Source organism: Gossypium hirsutum, chromosome A03 (genome assembly GCF_007990345.1).
Source record: "Gossypium hirsutum isolate 1008001.06 chromosome A03, Gossypium_hirsutum_v2.1, whole genome shotgun sequence".
NCBI classification, from domain to species: domain Eukaryota; kingdom Viridiplantae; phylum Streptophyta; class Magnoliopsida; order Malvales; family Malvaceae; genus Gossypium; species Gossypium hirsutum.
In genome coordinates, this window is record NC_053426.1 from 548,839 (window position 1) to 557,081 (window position 8,243).

An 8,243-nucleotide genomic window follows, 5' to 3' on the forward strand; every position below is an offset into this window, starting at 1 on the left:
TAGCAACTACATTCAAATAGGTACAAAATACTGCTGCATGATAGTCTTAGAACCACTCCAAATGATTCGGTGAATCTTCTTTGCTGAAACAACAATAAAGCAATCATCTCAATCGAACTCAACGATGCTTCGCCATAACCATATAAAGCCTTCAACAACATTCATCAATCACCAATATGCAAAAATAAATATATATATTTGAGATCGAAAGCATCCTAACTTTGCGAACGAATCTGCCATCCCGTAAGCATCTCTCCCAATATTTTTAAACAATACCTCCCCAATGTAAATAAGTGTAATACGTATGGATGAAACAAACATCTCTTATATTACCATGAAATGCGACAATGTAAAAAAAAAAAACACTTTCCAAAACCTCCAAAGCCTCTGAACATGATTCATAATCAAAGTATTCGTTAGTTTAGATGGTTGAGTATTTATTAGCATTTTAATTTGTAAGTATTAAGGTTCGGGTTTTATACCAATAATTTCATTTAGTAGATGATCTGCAAATATCACATTCATCGCTATATCAATAGCATGTCTAACCCTGAATTGCGTAGTCTCCTCTCACCTAATTTTAAAAAAAAAAGGTTAGAGCACTAGAAACTTAGAATTCTTTTCTTCATTTGTTTAGAGCTTTGATAATTCTTTTTTTTTTCTTCTCTCATCAACCAAAGAAGGTGGAGCTGGTAGTGGTGGCAGCTATCGAGGAGCTAGTGGACATGGAGGTGGTGGTAGCAATGGTGGTGGAGAAGCGAGTACAGGTGTATATGGTGGTGGACCTTCTGGATATGAAGGAGCTGGTGGACACGGAAATGGCGGCGGTGGTGGCAGGAGTGGTGGAGGCAGTGGAGAAGGTGCTAGAGGAGGTGTTGGTGGTGGCGTAAGTGGTGATAGTGAAGGTGGTGATGGCTCTGGTGGTGGTGCATATGGTGCTGGAGATGCACATGAGGGAGGATATGGAAGTGGTAACGAAGACAGAGGTGGTGAGGGTGGTCACTATTAGTCTTGAAAGTACTTTCTCACCTTTATCATATATTAAGAATATTAATATTGATTGTTTAAAGTGAAGAGGAAAATTGTGTATGGGATGAAAATTGGTAATTCGTGGTTTAGTGACCGTAAGGTGTTGAATGAGAAGATGTTTAATTCTTCTCATTATGTAATAACGTCTCTTTTACAGGTGTGGTCAAAAGTTTATTGTGGATTTCAGTGTCAGCGGCTTGTTGGTCGGTGTGGCTAGCAAGGAACGAGTTGGTGTTCGATAGAAAGTGGCCTACAGTGTCCAGTTTGGTTTTTCATTCAAAGTTGCGGGCGTTGATGTGGATTAAATTCGTGCATGAAGAATTAAGAGTGGTTGAGAGAATTTGGTGGTTTTGTCCATATAGAAGCTGGAGTGATATTAGGAAATCTAGGTTAAGTGGCAGGTTTTGGTGTCCTCCGAGTGTTGGTTGGGTAAAATTTAATGTTTGTGGTGTGGAAACTAAGGATGAAGTCGGGTGTGGAGGGGTGTTAAGAGATTCAGATGGGGTGGCAAGGGTATTATTTTCTGGTCCTTTTGTACCGAAAGACTCCTTTGAAACTGAGGTGGGTGCAATTAGCATGGCTTTGGATGTGTTTTTAGCGATGGGGTGGCAAGGTAAAAGCTCGTTAATTATTGAAGTTGGTTCCATTGAGGTGTTTAGTTGGGTTGAGAACAAAGGTTTGAGACGGTGGTTGATGTATACTTTCTTTAAGGAAATTGAAATCAGGTTGTCTAGAGTTGGCAATGTTTCCTTCTCGAAAGCGGATAAGCACAGTAATAAGATAGCATTTGTGCTAGTGGTTGCAGGTTTGAAAAGGCCGGGTATGTTTATATTGGCAGCAACCCATTGGTTGAAAAGTCAAAAACAATGGGTGTTAGAATTTTGGCACCGAAAATAAGAGCATTTATGGCACCGAAATTTAGTTTGAAATTTGGCATGGGATAATTACAATTTTGGTCCCTAATTGTATAGGGACTTTGCAAGTTGATCCCTTAACCTCAACTATAAATAGGCCTAACCATTTCTCATTTTCTTCATCCCATATTTGTTATTTTCTACTTAAAGCATTATTCTCTCTTCCTAGTTGTAAATTTCACTTGTATTTTTGGAGTGAAATATATTTGGTAGTGCCCGAGGACGTAGGCAAAATTTGCCAAACCTCTTTAAAATTCTGGTGTTCTTTATAATTTATTTTTTCATATTTTGTGAGTGTGATTTTAGTGATTTATTGTGCTATTAAATTACGATAGAGGGATATTCTGGCTAGGAAAGACTTGGTACTTAAGTGATCCTCGTGATCCACCTCTCTTTCCTGGGAATTGAACTTAGTGTAACTTTTTAGTACAATAATTTCTCTTTTACATGCTTCCACGCAACAATTAGTATCAGAGTTAGATTCGTACTTGGGGAATACGACCGTTTACTGCACTACTCACGTATACGGCACTGTTCACGTATACCGTAGTTGGGATTGAGGAGAAAAATGGCAGAGGCATCATCATCAGCAAGAACTCCTGTGACCAATGCAAAATTTGAAGAAGAGAAATTTGATGGTACCAATAATTTTGGTATGTGGCAATGTGAGATCCTGGATGTCTTATGTCAGCAAGAGCTGGATATAGCCCTTGAAGAAAAACCTGACAAGATGGATGATAAGAAGTGGGCCAAGATCAATAGACAGGCGTGTGGTACAATCCGCCTATGTTTGGCCAAAGAGCAGAAGTACTCTGTCATGAGGCAGACATCAGTGAAGAAGTTATGGGATACACTGGAAGAAAAGTTTCTAACGGAAAGTCTTGAAAATAGGCTTTATATGAAAAAGAAACTTTTTCGATTCATGTATGCTCCCGGTATGGCGATGAATGACCATGTGAACTCATTCAATAAAATTTTAGTAGACTTGCTAAATTTGGATGAGAAATTTGAAGATAAAGACAAAACATTATTGTTGTTGAATTCCCTTCCTGATGAATATGATCATCTTACCACAATATTGCTTCATGGGAATGACACGATCACATTTGATGCAGTCTATAATGCGTTGTATAGATCTGAGACTCGAAATAAAGATAAAAAAGATCACAGAGATATTAATGCAGAAGTCTTAACAGTAAGAGGTCGTTCGCACAGCAGCAAATCTGGTAGAAGGGGAAAGTCCAAAGGGAGACCCGCCAAAGATGAATGTGCCTTTTGTCGTGAAAAAGGGCATTGGAAAAAGAATTGTCCTAAGCTACAAAAGGGCAAGGCTATTTCTAATGCATGTGTAGCGGAGCATGATGAGAAATCAGACTTTAGCTTTGTTGGCATAGAAATGGCATGTCAAACAGATGAGTAGATTTTGGATTCAGGATGTACTTACCATATGTGTCCTAATAAGGACTGGTTTTCTAGTCTTAAAGAGCTAGAAGGTGGAGTTGTTCTTATAGGCAATGATAGTGCTTGTAAGACAATGGAAGTGGGTACAGTCCAATTGAAGAATCACGACAGCTCAATCTAAGTCTTGACAGATGTTTGCTATGTACCTAGCCTGAAGAAAAATCTCATCTCATTAGGAGCCTAGAATCTAAAGGGCTCACAATCACTTTGAGAAATGGATTATTAAAGGTAGTAGTCCGAGAATTGACGGTGATGAAAGGCACCAGAAGAAATAACTTGTACTTTTTAAATGAAAGTACAGTTCTTGGATCAACATCAACAATTTCTAAGAAAGATGTAGATTCAGAGGCTACCAGATTATGGCATATGCGATTGGGACATGCTGGTGAAAAAGCTTTGCAGACTTTGGCGAAGCAAGGCTTGTTGAAATGTGCAAATTCTTGCAAATTGGAATTCTGTGAACATTGTGTTCTGGGCAAGCAGACGAGGATAAAATTTGGTCTAGCAATTCACAATACGAAAGAAATTCTGGACTACATTCACAGTGATGTGTGGGGACCTACCAAAGTGGCTTCTTTGGGAGGTATACACTATTTTGTTACTTTTGTTGATGATTATTCAAGAAAAGTATGGGTGTATCTAATGAAAAGAAAAAATGAAGTTTTGGATGCATTTCTAAAATGGAAGAAGATGGTGGAGACTCAGACTGGTCGAAAGGTCAAACGACTTCGATCAGATAATGGTACTGAGTACAAAAATGATCTATTTCTACAAGTATGTCAAGATGAGGGCATTGTGCGACACTTCACTGTTCGGGATACACCACAGCAGAATGGGGTGGCAGAACACATAAATCGGACTATACTGGAGAAAGTTCGGTGTATGTTGTCCAATGCTGGATTGGGCAAGGAATTTTGGGCTGAGGCAGTCACATATGCATGCCATCTAATTAACCGTTTGTAATCAGCTGCAATAAATGGAAAAACTCCTATAGAGATGTGGACTAGTAAATCTGCTACTGATTATGATTCTTTACATGTATTTGGTTCCACTGCATATTATCATGTAAAAGAATCTAAGTTAGACCCAATAGCAAAGAAAGCATTATTCTTGGGTATAACTGATGGAGTAAAAGGATACCGTCTCTGGTGTCCTGATACAAGGAAGATTGTTTTCAGTAGAGATGTGACTTTTGATGAATCAACCATGTTAAAGTACAAGGATTCACAAAAGGATGACAAAACCAGTAGTATTTTGTAGCAGGTGGAGCTTGAAAAGGTTAACGATGATCTAGCTAATATTAGAGGGACAAATGATGAAGAAGTTCCGACCGAAGAAACTCTACAGCAACAAGATTCAATTGCATATAGGAGGCCAAAAAGAGAGATTCGTAAGCCTACTTGCTTTGATGATATAGTGGCCTATGCACTTCCAATTGCAGATGATGATGTTCCTTCTACTTATACAGAAGCAATAAGTAACCCTGATGGTGTAAAGTGGAAGCAAGCCATGAATGAAGAAATGCAATCTCTTCATAAAAATAGGACCTGGGAGTTGGTGACATTGCCCAAGGGGAAGAAGGCAATTGGATGCAAATGGGTATATGTAAAGAAGGAAGGATTTCCTGGTAAAAATAAAATTCGATACAAGGCTAGATTGGTAGCAAAGGGTTACGCTCAGAAAAAAGGAATAGACTATAATGAAGTGTTTTCTCCAGTTGTGAATCATTCGTCTATTTGGATTTTACTAGCCTTGGTTGTGTAATATGATCTTGAACTAGTTCAGCTTGATGTAAAGACCGCGTTTTTACACGGTGATTTGGAAGAGGAAATCTATATGACTCAGCCAGATGGATTCAAGGTTGCTGGAAAAGAAAATTGGGTTTACAAACTGACAAAGTCGCTTTATGGATTAAAGCAATCTCCGAGGCAGTGGTACAAGCGATTTGATCAGTTCATGAAAGGGCAAAGGCACACAAGAAGTAAATTTGATCATTGCATGTATTTTCAAAAGCTACAAGAAGGAACTTTCATATACTTGCTCTTATATGTTGATGATATGCTAATAGCATCTAAGAGCAAAGTTGAGATTGAAAGATTGATGACTCAACTCAATCTCGAGTTTGAGATAAAAGATCTAAGTGAAGTTAAAAAGATTCTTGGCATGGAAATATGGATAGATAGAGCTCATGATAGAGTTAGCTTGTCTCAGAAGCAGTATTTGAAGAAGGTACTACAGCAGTTTGGCATGAACGAGTAGACAAAACCTGTAAGTACCTCGTTGGCTTCTCATTTCAAGCTTTCTGCACAACTATCTCCTTCGATGAATACAGAACGAGAATACATGTTGCAAGTTCCGTATTCTAATGCAGCGGGTAGCTTGATGTATGCAATGGTGTGTACAAGACCCGACATTTCACAGGCAGTTAGTATAGTGAGCAGGTATATACATAATCCTGGAAAAAGACATTGGCAAGCTGTGAAATGGATTCTACGGTATATTCAGAAGACCGTGGATGTTAGATTACTGTTCAAACAGTATAATACACTTGGTAAATGTGTTATTGGGTACGTTGATTCTGACTATGTAGGTGATTTGGACAAGCGAAGATCAATCACCGGTTATGTGTTTACACTTGTTGGAGGACCAATAAGTTGGAAGTCTACACTACAGTCTACAGTGGCATTGTCAACCACGGAAGCCGAATACATGGCTGTAACAGAAGCTGTAAAGGAAGCTATTTGGCTACAAGGTATGGTTAAAACCTTGGGATTGGTTCAGGAGCATATTAACGTGTATTGTGATAGTCAAAGTGCTATTCATTTAGCAAAGAATCAAGTCTATCATGCACGTACAAAGCATATCGACGTACGATTCCATTTTGTGCGGGAAATTATTGATGAGGGGAAAATTTGTCTTCAGAAGATCAAGACTGCAGATAATCCCGCAGATATGATGACCAAGGTGGTAACAGCAACCAAGTTCGAACATTGTTTGAACTTGATCAATATCCTGCAAGTTTAACAGTTGAAGAAGGCACTATCAAGTATTGTTGTCAAAGGCAGAAAGAATTGTGTGAAGATAAGATTATTCTAATCAAATCTTCAAGGTGGAGATTATTGGCAGCAACCCATTATTTGAAAAGTCAAAAATAATGGGTGTCAGAATTTTGGCACCAAAAATAGAAGCATTTATGGCACCGAAATTTAGTTTGAAATTTGGCATGGGATAATTGCAATTTTGGTCCCTAATTGTATAGGGACTTTGCAAGTTGATCCCTTAACCTCAACTATAAATAGGCCTAACAATTTCTCACTTTCTTCATCCCATATTGTTATTCTCTACTTAAAGCATTATTCTCTCTCCCTATTTGTAAATTTCACTTGTATTTTTGGAGTGAAATATATTTGGTAATGCCCGAGGACGTAGGCAAAATTTGCCGAACCTCGTTAAAATTCTAGTGTTCTTTATTATTTATTTTTGCATATTTTGTGAGTGTGATTGTAGTGATTTATTGTGCTATTAAATTACGATAGAGGGATATTCTGACTAGGAAAGACCTGGTACTTAAGTGATCCTCGTGATCCACCTCTCTTTCCTAGGAATTGAACTTAGTGTGATTTTTTAGTACAATAATTTTACTCTTTTACATGCTTCCGCGCAACAGTTTAAGGCATAGTGGTGATTTTTTGGTGTGATTGTGTTCCTACATGTGTGTTTTGCAAGCTGATATGTGGTTTTATGGGGTGCTTTGTGTAGGTTTTTGTTCTACTTTGAGGATTGTTTAACAAACGGGGTTTTTTGGGGTTTTTGTGGATTATTGTTTGCTGTTACCTGTTTGAGTTTGGTTTTTTGATCTTGAGTTAGGGTCGTATGCGTTGGGGGAAAGTTTGTATTTTGTTGAATGTTAGCATTTCTTGCAAATGTTGATATTTGTAATATCTTGATTGAGCGATTTAATTTAGAATTTAAGAAGATTATTTTTAGGGATAAATTTTAAAGTTATACATTAAATTTGATTTAATACGTAATTTGATATATGAATTTTTTTATAGTGCAATTATACATATGAATTTTTTATTGTGGTTTAAATGTATATATGAAACTTTTATTTTAAGTCAATTATACACATTTATAGAAATAATTACATCAAATTATTTTTATATTGGATAAATATAATTATTTGTGTATGTAATATATAAATATAAAATGATGTTATATCAATAATTGCATTAATAATTTGTGAGAACTGAATCAAATCAAATTTTCATTTACAAAATTACACAAAACCAAAGTTCATGTATAAAACTGCACTTCGTATATAATTTTGAAATTTATCTTTTTTCTTTTTAGACACGTAATTTAAATATAAGTATTTATTTGAACATTAGACCAAAATGTAATAATCACCATTTTTCATCCTTATTACAATTTTATCGGCTAAAATTGCAAAATAATAATAATAATAATAATAATAATAATAATAATAGAGAATTATCATAAAATTTTCAATTCCAAACAATTTCACTCCTCATGCACTTATACGATTTGAACATAACAATCATTTTTTTCTTTTTTTTTTTATAATATTTGTGTTATTTTTATATTTAAATCATTATGAACTTGAAGTCCAGCATTTGGTCTATTGGTCAAAGTTGTTGATCATTTATCTTTAAAATGTGAGATCAATTTACAAGTCATCCTTATATGGTAATTTAAATAAAGATGTATGTAGATGTGTGAGTTTGAAATTCTATTGTTTTAAAAAATCATTATGAACTTAAATTTTCATTTATGATTTATTTTATATAAATTTTGATACATTCCTATATGGGAGTC